This window comes from Sus scrofa, chromosome 7 (assembly GCF_054392235.1).
Source record: "Sus scrofa isolate SSC_HxYL_T2T_F1_AM1 chromosome 7, Sscrofa_HxYL_maternal_Yorkshire_Landrace_v2.0, whole genome shotgun sequence".
In the NCBI taxonomy this organism is placed as follows: Eukaryota; Metazoa; Chordata; class Mammalia; order Artiodactyla; family Suidae; genus Sus; species Sus scrofa.
In genome coordinates, this window is record NC_139389.1 from 85317287 (window position 1) to 85330226 (window position 12940).

General features: G+C 39.9%; 2 protein-coding genes across 19 annotated transcripts in view; both read right to left on the reverse strand.

The window, feature by feature from the left end:
• The window catches only part of LOC102166266 (uncharacterized), a 565109-nt gene that overhangs the window by 320923 nt on the left and 231246 nt on the right, over positions 1-12940 (reverse strand).
• The window catches only part of LOC102160313 (T cell receptor delta constant), a 660440-nt gene that overhangs the window by 237780 nt on the left and 409720 nt on the right, over positions 1-12940 (reverse strand). The gene's annotated exons all lie outside the window — the stretch shown is intronic.

Below are 12940 nucleotides of genomic sequence, written 5' to 3' on the forward strand. Positions count from 1 at the left end.
GTGGTTAACGAATCTGACTAGGAACCATAAGGTTGCGGGTTCAATCCCTGGCCTTGCTCAGTGGGTTAATGATCCGGCTACAGCTGATTAGACCCCTAGCTTGGGAACCTCCATATGCCCCTGGAGCAGGCCTAGAAAAGACAAAAAAAAAAAAAAAAAAAAAAAAAAAAAAAAAATTAAATTTCAGGATTTCAATTAAGTTAGAAAGGGCCAGCTACCTTTCTCTTCAACCTAGGTGTACCTGAAATGATGCTTGTAAGAAAAATATATAAATGTACAGATAGCAAAATAAAGTACTGGTATAGTTCATACAATTTGGGGTTAATTTTTCTTCTAGGCTGTGAACTCATGACAACTTTTCTATTTCTATGAGTTAACCTTCAACACACAGGAATGTAAACCTTTTCTCATACGGATGTATAGATTGCTAGAAAAGTAAGCCATGATTACAAAGTTGCCTTCTTTTAAGAGTGTCCCATACGTGCCTACTAGAAAATGCTCTTGCTTGATAGAGAAAAAAGATATAGCAATGGTCATCCCCCCACTCCACACCTCCCTCAAGATTAGAACAACTTTCTCTTTACGATGTTACTAATAAATGACCATGGCATTTAAAATAGCCTTTTCCATGATAAAGACACCTGGGTAAACCACTTGTGTGCAAACAACTTTGTATAATGCAAGAGCTCAGTCTCTATTGTGTTCTAATTCGTCAGTGGCTATGCCTCCAAGCCTGAAATGTCAAACAGGGTTTAGGAAAATTTTCAGGTTTATTGAAACTTAAGACTGTCCTCTGGATTGCCTGCTTGTTTTCCTCATACCTGGTTACTGAAAGAAGACTGGCTGAGAATGAATCAGTAACATTCGGAGCAGTCTAATGCAGTCATCTTCAAACGAGAGAACAGACAGGTATTTTAAGGGAGTTAATTTCTAGATCCTCACCTTCTCTATGTATCTTTTTTTTTTTTTAAAATGATCTGTCTGAGAACCTGACTATGGTTCTCATTTCCTAGCTTTCATTTCACAACTATCCTTCTTCAGCTTTACACAGAGGAAATCTCTGCAGAATTGCTCTTATGTTTAAAAACCTCTAGGGCATTAAAGAAATGAATATTTCTTTTTGTTGGTGTCAGGGAAGCATTTAATTAAAGCATTTAGATCTGCCCTCAGTCATTTTATTAAGACACACTTCCAAAACCCTTTTGCCTTTTATGTTAAAAATTTTTTAAGAATTTTAATGTATTTAAGTTGTTTTCATCAAATGTGCATTATTAGCAATTGTACTTACAGCTCAATTCCCTCCCCCCACCCCAAATTTTAACAGTTAGAACAATATAATCAGGGGAAATAAAAAGTAACTTCAATGTCATATATGCTTTTGTTGCAGACATTTTTTGGTGATCAGTAAGAGACATTTAAAGAAAAATGTATTAAATTCTGCAGGAGAAGTTGAATTGGAAATGTGGTTCTAAGAAGAAAAAGTAGTGATGTGAAATCTTCAATTGTTAATGAAGAGTTTGTTCATGAATTTTAATTGGACATTGATGAATATCAAATTACTTTGGTATTAAGATTTTATTGCATATAGTTACAAGCTATTGTATGAATTTTATTTGAAAATGTCAATATTTATAATACTGTGGAATTTATAACCTTTACAGCTACTTAAACATTTAAAGTAAAGATAAAATATTGCAGAAATTATTTTGAAAACGCATGAAGGTTTTATAGTTTTCCAAAGTCTGACTAACATTAATCTAATGTGCTGGTTGGCTTATAACCGTGAACATGCTTGGATGACAATGCAGAATTACTGGCAATGGGAGTTCCCGTCGTGGCGCAGTGGTTAACGAATCCGACTAGGAACCATGAGGTTGCGGGTTCGGTCCCTGCCCTTGCTCAGTGGGTTAACGATCCGGCGTTGCCGTGAGCTGTGGTGTAGGTTGCAGACGCGGCTCGGATCCCGCGTTGCTCCAATTGGACCCCTAGCCTGGGAACCTCCATATGCCGTGGGAGCGGCCCAAGAAATAGCAACAACAACAACAAAAAAAGACAAAAGACAAAAAAAAAAAAAAAAAAAAAAAAGAATTACTGGCAATGTATGCTTATGGTTGATCCTTTAATCATTCTTTAAATTCGTGCCTTCTACAGACTGGTGGAAAATACTAGTCATTGAAATTCATGTGAGTTCTCCAATGTTTCCCCTTAAATTTGAATCTGAATGAAGCAAGACAGAATAAAAGACTTTCAGATCTGACATCATTCACCTTTCTGAAATTACAAATGTTCTGTGCAAGAAATTATCAAACAGTATAATTCTGAGCTACTGTAGGGAAGGTTATCTGCATTAGCCTCTTCATTAAGCAGAAAAATGTTTCCTTCCACCAAGAAGTTTAAACTTCTGTTGTAGTCAGTGGAAAGTGCAGATTCCTACAGTAGCAGAGAGAATGGTAGCAAAGATAAGTGAGACAAAGAACTCAAGTTAAGAGAGAAAGGGCATTAAAGCTCCATGCTGCTGTTTTGTAAAACCCAAAGCAGACTACTAGTGTTAGCAATGCGTATTAGGAAGAAGCAAAATAGCCATAGGGATTAACCAAGTTCTTAAGCAAAAACTAAGATTAATATAAGTACATGCGATGTTTTGATTTATGAGAAATTCTCTTGGTCTTCATTCCATTTCTGGTACAGAGCGTCTAAAAACTCTTGGAATTTCCTGTGACAAGAGCCTGAAAACTGTTTTATATCGATGAGATGACTTTTGGATAGCTCTTAGGATGGGGGCTGGTTGCCAGGGGAGCCAATCACGTGATAAAAGTGTTGGAGCTTTTAGTCCCACAGCCTGATCTCCAGGGAGGGGAGAAGGGCATTGAATCAATCACCAATGGTCATTGATTTAACCAGTCATGCACAAGCAATGAAGTCTCTGTAAAAATCCTTGAGGCCAGGGTTCAGAGGGTTTCTGAGTTGAACAGTAGAGATTCTGGGAGAGTTGTATGTTCAGGAAGGGCATGGAAGCTCCCTGCCCCTTTTCCTATACCTTGCCCTGTGCATGTCTTCCACCTGGCTGCTTATAATAAACTGGTGATCTAGTGAGTAAATACATTTCTGTAGTTCTGTGGGCCACCCTAACAAATGAATACAACCCAAGGAGGGAGTAGTTAGAATGTCTGATTTAGAGCGGGTAGGTCAGAAGTACTGGTAACAACCTGGACTTGGGATTGGCATCTGAAGTTGGGGGGGAGGGGCAGTCTTATAGGACTGGGCCCTTAACCTCTAGGATACAGGATGTGATCGACCTTTATGATATGACCTACCTATAGGCTATGGTCTACCTATAGCTAAGTAGGTCATGTCAGAATTGAGTTGAATTGCAGGACACTCAGTTGGTGACCAGAGAATTACTAATGTTGTGAGAACACCCCCTCTACCTTACCATATTGGAAAGTGTGGTTTAGACCATTCATAAATGCACAGGAGCAGGATTGGATATTATAGCCCAGAGAGTGGGTAGAAAAATAATTTGGGGTAAGATTAAGGATCAGATTAGCTCACACCTTCTTTGCTTATCTGTCAGATTTTGTTTTGTGAATATGCCCAGATGTAAAAAAAATTTTAAATCTTTTCTTGTTTCTTCATTAGCCTACATCAGCTCTGTCTTACCAAGTAGGCTATTTGTTATAGTATGGTATTTGTTGTGTTTCCCTCTAGGTAGGGATAATATTAAAAACTTTTAACCCAGTATTTAATAACCAGTTTGTTGTTTGTTATGGATATCAGAACAGGCACAGGTTGTGGGGAGAAAGTCATAGTGTTAAAACAAAATCCTGGTGGGGATCCCCAGCTATGCCAAGCACTTACTCTTTTGTTGCTGTGTCATGGATTAAGTTTGGGAGGGGAGCCAAGAGAGCCAACCCAGTGGAGTTGAAAGTGAGCTTGTAAGGGGCTATTGGGAAATGACTACTTGCCAGCTAGCATGGTAGTATTTCAATTTTTAACAACTAATACGGGTTTTATAGTGTGCAATCAGGGAATGTTAGCTCTGTATCTAGTAGTCGACTTCGCCTAAAATTAATGTAAAGTATCATCAAGTGGGGTAGAGCCCTAGTAGATTCATTGTTCCAAGGGCATATAATATACCTTTCCATTCATTATTTTAAGAATAGAATGACTTGCTTAAACAGCTTTTAAATTACATAACCATCTTTTTCTTTCCTTTTTTTTAATGGAAGTTCCTGGGTTAGGGGTGGAATTGGAGCTGAATCTGTGGCCCACACCACAGCCACAGTAACACAGGATTCTAGCCGCATCTGTAACCTATGCCCCATAGCTTCTGTCAACACCAGACCCTTAATCCATGGAATGAGGCCAGGGGTCAAACCTGCATTCTCACAGAGACAGTGTTGGATCTTTAACCCCCTGAGGCACAGTGGGAACTCTTGTATAAACATCTTAACCAACTTTTTTTTTTAAAAAGATGAACTTCTGTAGAATGGGATTAATCAAACTTTTTACCACGTTAGGGAGTTCCTCGTTGTGGCTCAGCAGAAACAAGGAATCTGACTAGTATGCATGAGGATGTCAGTTCAATCCTTGGCCTCACTCCATCTGTTGTGGGTTAAGGATCTGGTGTTGCCCTGAGCTGTGGTGTAGGTCACAGACGCAGCTGAGATCGTGCATTGCTGTGGCTGTGGTGTAGGCCAGCAGCCTTAGCTCTGATTTGACCCCCAAGCCTGGGAACTTCCATATGCCCTCGGTATGGCCCTTAAAAGACGAAACAAACAAAAAACTTCTTATCACTTTAACATACTTTGTGGTTATGAAACACTCCTGCAGTAACAATGTAACTATGGCAGTTCTCAAGGTTGGAGGGTAGTCTTAAACCCCAGGTGATGCTTACTGTGCTGCTAAAATCATTCATCTAGAATAGTAGAAAGAAAAATTACAGAAGTACAATTTATAACATTTAGCACTAATTCTTGTACTGTTGGTGTCAATTCCCTTTTCCATTAGGACTTTTAAAAGAAAAAAAATCCTTGGCTAATCTGTCTTCCCTTATTTTTCATGGAACCCTATGAACTGGATAACAGTAAACTGCTTGGTTTAACTTGCTTTTCATGTCCCTCAGCATAGGTTCCCTTATAGCCACACATGTATTTTACTTTATTTATTTTATTTTTAATCAGGTATTTGGCGTGAATCCCCAAAGAGGTCCTCCCTGCCTGCATAAGGTAAGAAAGAAGTAGACTATCGCATCCATGCATCTTTTCATTTGGTGGAGGTAAGTGGACTCTGTAATCTTTATTATTTTCTTTATTATTTCAAATAAGGATTAGTATTACTATTATTATGTGAGTTCTTACACTATTTAAAAAAAGTAAAATTCTCCCTCTCTTTTCCCATCCCCCCGTAGAAATTTATATTTATTTATTTTTCCATTAGGTATTATTTCAGTCAATCATAGGAGTTGTAAGTATATAACCCTCCTTAGCCCTGGCAGTTTTTCTAGCCTGACTTAAATCTTAGCAATAGGAATCTACCTATTTGATTTCTCAGAAAATTTGTATCCTTTAATCACAAACATTTAAAACACAAAATAGAATCTTTAAAAAAGATTTTAACATGGAGTTTGGAAATGGCTTCTTCATCATTTCTCACAGTGTTCCTTACAGAAACTGGATACATACAAAGTTGCTAAAAAATGGAGATTATTAGTTTGAGAACACCAGGAAGTCAAGAGTGAAGACCCAATTTTACAGTTCATGTGCTGTGTAACCAATTGGAGGAATTGCAAAACATGTTACAAATTATAAAAAGCACATAAATGTGATTATTCAAATGTTAAATTTAATGGGATTTTTAGACCTCTGAAGGCAGGATTGTCATGAAAACTTTCCCTATTCTCTGATTTGGAGAAAAGACATATGCCAGCATTTCTGACCTTTCTGCCTATGAAGACTTTTTGGAATTTAGAATAATATCGCTCCTTTTCATTCAGCAAGCGATACCCCTTACTCAATAGAGACAATAATAACTGTTTCACTGGGAATTTCTTTCTGCAAAAACATTAAAAGACATAGGCTTAGTCAGTGTAGAATATTTTGTTCAGACAAAAATCAAACTATACCTAGAATTGTGCAATTTCACCTTTCATTACCTATACTCTTACTCAGACTCTTTATAGCTTCAGTATCAACAGCAAGTAATATTTAAGGGTTTAAAGGCCAAATACTCTGGAAAGTACTAATGCAAGGCACTCAAGGGAAGTAAAAGCAGTGATCCGTGTTCTCTGTTCAGTCTAGTGACCTTATCTAGTTGGAATTTAAAGAACCTAAATATGCAATGCAGGAGAACATGTAATGAGGATAGCCTGTAGGTCAAAGGAAATTTTGACATGATTTCCAATGATTAAGAGGAAAGACTGTAGAGAAGAGGTGACACGTGTCTTGGCCTTGAAGAGTGTTCAAGATTTGGATGAGCAGAGAAAAAGGAGGAAAGAAGTTTCAAGTAGGAAGGATATCCTCATTCTCTGCCTTCTATTATTATTATTATTTTTCGGTTCTTTTTAAGGGCCATACCTGAGGCATATGGAGTTCCCAGACTAGGGATAGAATCGGAGCTGCAGCTGCCAGCCTACACCACAGCCACAGCAACATAGGATCTGAGCTATGTCTGCGACCTACACCACAGCTCAAGGCAACGCCAGATCCTTAACCTACTGAGCAAGGCCAGGGATCGAACCCTTGTCCTCATGGATACTGGCTGGGTTTGTTACCACTGAGCCATGATGGGAACTCTGGAGTAAAGTTTTATAAAATATATACAGTCTGAGCCACCATGGGAACTCCTGTCTTCTATTTTTGACCCTTGCAATGTCCACACTGAAGTGATGTCTGATTAACCACCCTTCCATAGGAGGTCATCTTTTTAAAATAGAGTTTACTGTTTCAGATAATTCATAAATTAAGTGGCTTAAGCAAATTATTTTGTAGTTTTTAAGGATGATATCAAATGGAAAAGTACATTACGCACCCTCAGTTAATCTCATATGGGAACAACAAATCAAATATCCGATGACGAGTACACATGAATTCTAGGCAAAGTAACTGCTACTCACACAGTTGATATACTATGATCATGTACTATGAGACCCAGACTGGCTGTTAAACATAGGAACATGCCCACATTAGCTGGCAATTTGTCACCTCTGAGGCTATGCTCCTCCAGGATCTACCATACGGGTTATCCAGTTTCCTCCCTGCGATTTATCCAGGATTCAGCAACTTAAGAGTTAATGCTTGGTCTAGCAGAGGGTACCCACCAGTGTTCCTTCTGGAAATCTGACCTTCCCCTGTCTGTTATGGTCCACCTATGCCCATACCAAATGGGTGATTCAATATTAGGCTGTTTTGAATATCCCAGACCACAGAGAGCCTTTTATTCTTCTTTAGTAACCACGGAAAGTACTTAGAATCTCCCAGAGTCCCTGACCTGAGGCACCTGCTCCCCCTTCACCTGCCCTCTACCCTCTTTGTACCCCCACTGGGAAAGAACCACTAACACCAGTGGACACTGGGCCCTACACCTGCTTCCTCAATTCAGCTGTGAAACCACAATGTTTGCATCAGCCCTCACAGTAAAACCGTGCCTAGAACATCCATGCAGTCTCATATTTCCTCATCATAGTTCTTTCTTTTTCCTGGGCCTCTCACTCCAATCCATCTGGATGGTGTTTTCCTGATTGGGTGTTGTTTTTGTTTCATCAACATAGTGCATTTGCATACATTCCAAGCACCAGCCATTCTGGGGTTCTATCACTGAGCACTGTGACAAGAGGGGTGACTCAGAACTCCCATTTTCTCTGTCTTCCCTCTCAAAACATAGTCATGATAAAGACACTGAGTGTCTACATTTTATGGTAGTGTTTTTACTAGGACATTTCTTTATTCAGCCTTACTTAGATATAATGGACATACAAAATTCTAAGATGTTTAAGATGTACATGGTGGAGATTTGAAATAGGTATATATCCTGAAAGAATTCACCTTAGCTAGTTAATTAACACCTTCATGACCTCACATAGTTATGTCCTTTTTTTGCTGAAAACATTTAAGTTCTACTTTCTTAACACATTTCAAATATACAATAAATGCTGTCGTCTATAGTCACCATGCTTTACATTAAATTTTCAGACCTTATTTATTTCATAGCTGAAATTTTGTACCCTTTACCAAGCTCTCCGTATTTCCCCCACGACTCAGCCCTGGTAACTATTTTCCTACGCTCTGTTCTGTATTTTTTTTTTCCCCCTTTAGGTTCCACATGTAAGTGATACCATGCAGTATTTGTCATTGTTTGGCTTATTTTGCTTCGAAAATGCCCTCCAGGACCATCCATGTGGTTGCAAATGGCAGGATTGCTTTCTTTCTTATGGCTGAATCACATTCCATTATACATATATTCAACTTTTCCTTTATCCATTTAACTACCGATGGACATTTAGGTTGCTTCTATATCTTAGCTATTGGGAATAACACTACAATAAATATGGGAGTTCAGATATCTCCTTGATCCTGTTTTCATTTTGTTTGGATAAATACCCAGACAGGGGGCTCCTGGAACAGATAGTAGTTCTGTTTTTATTTTTATGTTTGAAAAGCCTCCACTCTGTTTTCCACAGTGGGTGCACCAATTTACATTCCCGCCAAAAGTGCATAAGGGGTTTCCTTTTTTCCACATTCTTGCCAACACTTTTGTCTTTTTGATGACAGCCATTCTAACAGATACGCGGTGATGTCCCACTGTGATTTTGATTTGCATATCCCTGATGAGCCATGGTATTGAGCGCCTTTTCATGTACCTGTTGGCTACTGTATGTCTTCTTCAGAAACATGTCTATTCAACTCCTCTGTCCATTTTTAATTGGGTTGTTTGTTTTTGGTTGCTTTCAAGTTTTAGCAAATGAGAAAACAACTTCTATAAACGTTTGTGTGCAGGTTTTTGTGTAAATGTAATGTTCAGCTCATTTGGATAAATACCAAGGAGCTCTGCTGCTGAATCATATGATAAAATTATGTTTAGTTTGGGGATTTCTCTTGTGGCAGCACCGCGCACACACACAATCAGATGGCCTGGAGGTAGAGGCCTTCTAATTCTCCAAACTCAGAAATAGAAGATTTTTTATTGTTTGTCTGAATCCTGAGCAAAGCTGAGGAGGGAAGAATAAAACAAGATTTGTGGGAGGATAAGAAAGTCAGTATTGGATATGTTGTCTCTGATGTAATTGTAGGACACGCAGGTAGAGAACATGAGAGTCCCTGGATGGCAGTGACCTTTTCTACATCACACACAGGGTTGTGAGAGTTAAATAAATACATGTGAATGTACTTTACAAAACTATAAAGCATTGTGTACCTCCATTATTTTTATTACGTTTTGAGAATTCCAGCTTATAGACATCTGTTCTGTGTTTCCTACAGCCAGATAGAAGAGTATTTTCTTTTTCCTCCAGAGAAGTCAATGATTTTCTATGTTCCTCTTACCTTGACTACTCCCGCCCCCCTCCCACCTGACCTCTGCACAGATGCTGAGGTCTGAGGTTTCTGTAAGCCTCTCCTCGTTGCTCATCTCACTGTGGAGCACTGTAAGCGCAGAAATACACTCCAGCATCCTCAAGCTGGGAGGCTGAGATCCTGAGCCCAAAGGATTTGGCTGCTTTCTGGAAGTTCACAGAGTAGCGATTGTTTGTTGCATTCTGTTGCTTATAAGCCTCTTGGCGAATAATGAAAATCATCTCCCCGTTGGGAAGCTGTTTGTACCAGAACAAATAATAATCACTCTCACTAGTAGTATATGTACAGTCCAGGGTCACTGTCTCTGCTTCCTGCCCAGGCACTTCCCATTGAGGCTGAGTGACTGTCTGGGCCAGGCTGGATCCTGTGGGAAAGAGGGGAGAAAGGATGGCAGTGGGTGTCAGAGGAGAGAGAGAAGCAGGCTGACTCCCAGGCTGGTTTCCCTCCCCACCCACCTTTCTTTTGCTTGATCCAAACTCCAGGTAAAATCCATCAGCTTTCTTGTCCCCAGTAGCTGGGACCCATGAGGAGGTAAGACCCCTGTGTTATTAATCTTTCTTCCTATTTCTCAGTGCTATCTGATGTTAGTAAAAGCAAGTGCATGTACCTTCCTTACCAAGATAGGTGGTGACCACGACTGTCCACAGCAAACTGGGGCCTGCCATGCTAGCAGTTCTCTCCTGCAAGGTGACAGAGACCTCTTGTTCCCATCTGAACCTCAGCTATTAGCTGTACTAAGTGACATTGCTGCTTCAGAACTGAAACAGGTGTGTCTAGAGGGCCTTGGATTACGTAACTGTTGTCAACCATGCAAACAGTGCCCTCTTCGGGTTGCAGAGATAATTACTGAGGCAATTCCTAAAATCCATTCCACTAACAGAAAGAGATTTAGTCAAGAAATCTGTTCTGTTAAAAAAAACAAAATGTTTATATGATTTTCAGATTCCTATTTACACTCAATGAAGATATATAAAATAGAACCTATTCCTCCCTTTATGGCTGCTTTTAAAAATCCTACCTTTTTTTCATACCTTCTCCAAAGAAATATTCTGACTATGTTAGAACATATTGATTTTTCCCCTTAATATTCTTTTATGACTATGTGATGATTACAAAATAAATTTTAAGCACAATATTTGGGCTCTATCTGGCACTTATGTGCCCAATACTATGCCAAAAGATTGAGGAATTCTGAGGTGTACAAAGCAAAGTTCTGTCCCTGTGATGCCTTTGGGGGAGGAAGGATTGGAGCCTGGAAACAGTAGTAAATGCTTTAATAAGGTAAGTCGCTATGAGTCCGGCTTTCTGTTTCACGTTCAGCACTGTGTGACATTAGCAGAGAAGGGATTCAAGATTCATTATTAGAAAAGAACCCTTGGAGGAGATAAAGCTTTAAGGTGTGCTGATGGAACTAATATGATTTGACCAGCCTGACATACACATAAAAGGGAAATAGGGGTGAGTGAAACAACCAAAAGAGAAGCTCAAGAGCTTGAGGTGCTTATGGGTCAGTAAGGAGAAGAGCCTGACTAGAATAGAGGTATGTTTGGGGGAAAAAGTGGGAATGAGGTTTAAATAATCGAAGATGAGCAGACTGAGGGATGAGGATAAGGGTAAAAGCTTAGACTTGGTGAGTAAGGACATAATCATACATTTGCAGAGACTGGAGTTTCATAAATGTGATCTGTGTCACCATCTTCTGAAAAAATAAGGTGACATCTTCTATTTTTGCAATTCTGTAGTCACTCAAGTATCCACCTGCTCTTGTTAGCAATCAGCCCAGTAAAGTTCCCCTTGAACTTTCTGCTGTTCTTTGTCTATTAAATTTCTAAAGAATCTCTGTTTTAATTTTGTTTTACCCCCAAAACAGAGCCTGGAGTAAGGACTCCGGTCAAGGTAGTTTGTTTGGGAAAAGCTGTTAGGAACCAGGAATGAGAAAGCAGGTAGCACAAGACTGGGGCTTGATTCTGCCAGAATCTCTGAGAAGCATGCAGGATGCTTCCCAGGACTGTCTGCTGGGAGGCATGAAGCCAATGTGTTCATCTGTACCTTTCCCCTCTGTCTAGTGCTTGCTGGCAGGGGTGGCAATTGCCCTGTACTTATAGGCTATGCTTGCCCGTAGGCTGAAAGAGCTCCTGAGGAGTCAGAGAAGGCCCTGGGATAGGAAGTAAAAATAATGCACAATGCATGCTTAATGTTGGATGTTATCAACTTGAGATGAATCTGAGTGTCCACAGAATTGTCTGCCATTGTCTACCCTTATTGACAAAATTGAAGCTAGGCATTTGGACATGGCAACAAGGCACACGAGATGTTTGTTACAGTGCTCTCTTTGTTTTACTCAGAGTTGTACTTGTCTTATGTTATTTTCACTGTATTTCTGAGTCTTAAAAGTTGTGGCTGGCTGAAATCCATCTAAAACACTTAATACAGGAGGTTGTGTGACCTGAGCTTAAGGACCCTTTAATTTGTACCAAGTCTTGTACCAACTGATGCTCAACTTCTCCCTCCCCCTCTATACTCTCCAGATTTCCTTATGTTGGATAGCACTGTATGGAGCCTAGATTCTTGTCTGGTCGGGTGAGCCAGACCTTTGTGACTAAGAAGTCTCTGTTCTTAGTCACTGTGTCCTTTCTAGGCCTTGTTGCCAGGGTTGCCACTTGCTGTTTTTATAGGCCATGGAACTACCTCACGTAGGGCGTGTGAAACACTTATATTCCAGACATAAGCCTTCTTGCTCTCATTGTGCAATGACAGTCCAATACTCCATGATAATTAGGCTCAATTACCCCTCCATCTAATAACTCCTTCCTTTGCCTGCTGGATCATTGGCACAAGGAATTCAGAGTGGCCTAGGTGGAAGTCATAGCTGCAGGTGCCCTGAAATCCTTAACTGGATTCCCTGGTAGAAAACTTCTTCCTCTGGGAACTGGGACCTTTAATCCAGCAGAGCCTAGGACTATGGGAAAAGGAAACACAAATTCTGAAGGTGGGTCACAGGCAGTGAGAACAGAAGAATCTGTTTTACTTCCATTTCTTGGTTTCTAAACTTGTGTATTTTAGCTAGAGAGCCACAGCACCATAGATCCGACACTGATGTAATGATTATTCCTGCTTCCTATAATAGCATTCCAACCACTGCTGGTGTTGCCCCTGAGCTGGCTTCGTGGCTGAGACTTTAACAGGAAATTCCATCTTCCAGGTCATCTGATCTAGTACTATCAACCTCAGTTATTTCTGAAGTCCCTGGTATGACCAGTGGGTTCGTTCCCTGGCTATGTCCTCATTGTCACAACTGTCATGTTCTAAAATGGGTACCTTGTTCTCAGGAGATTCAGAACAAGGACATGATGGAAAATTAAAAGAACAAG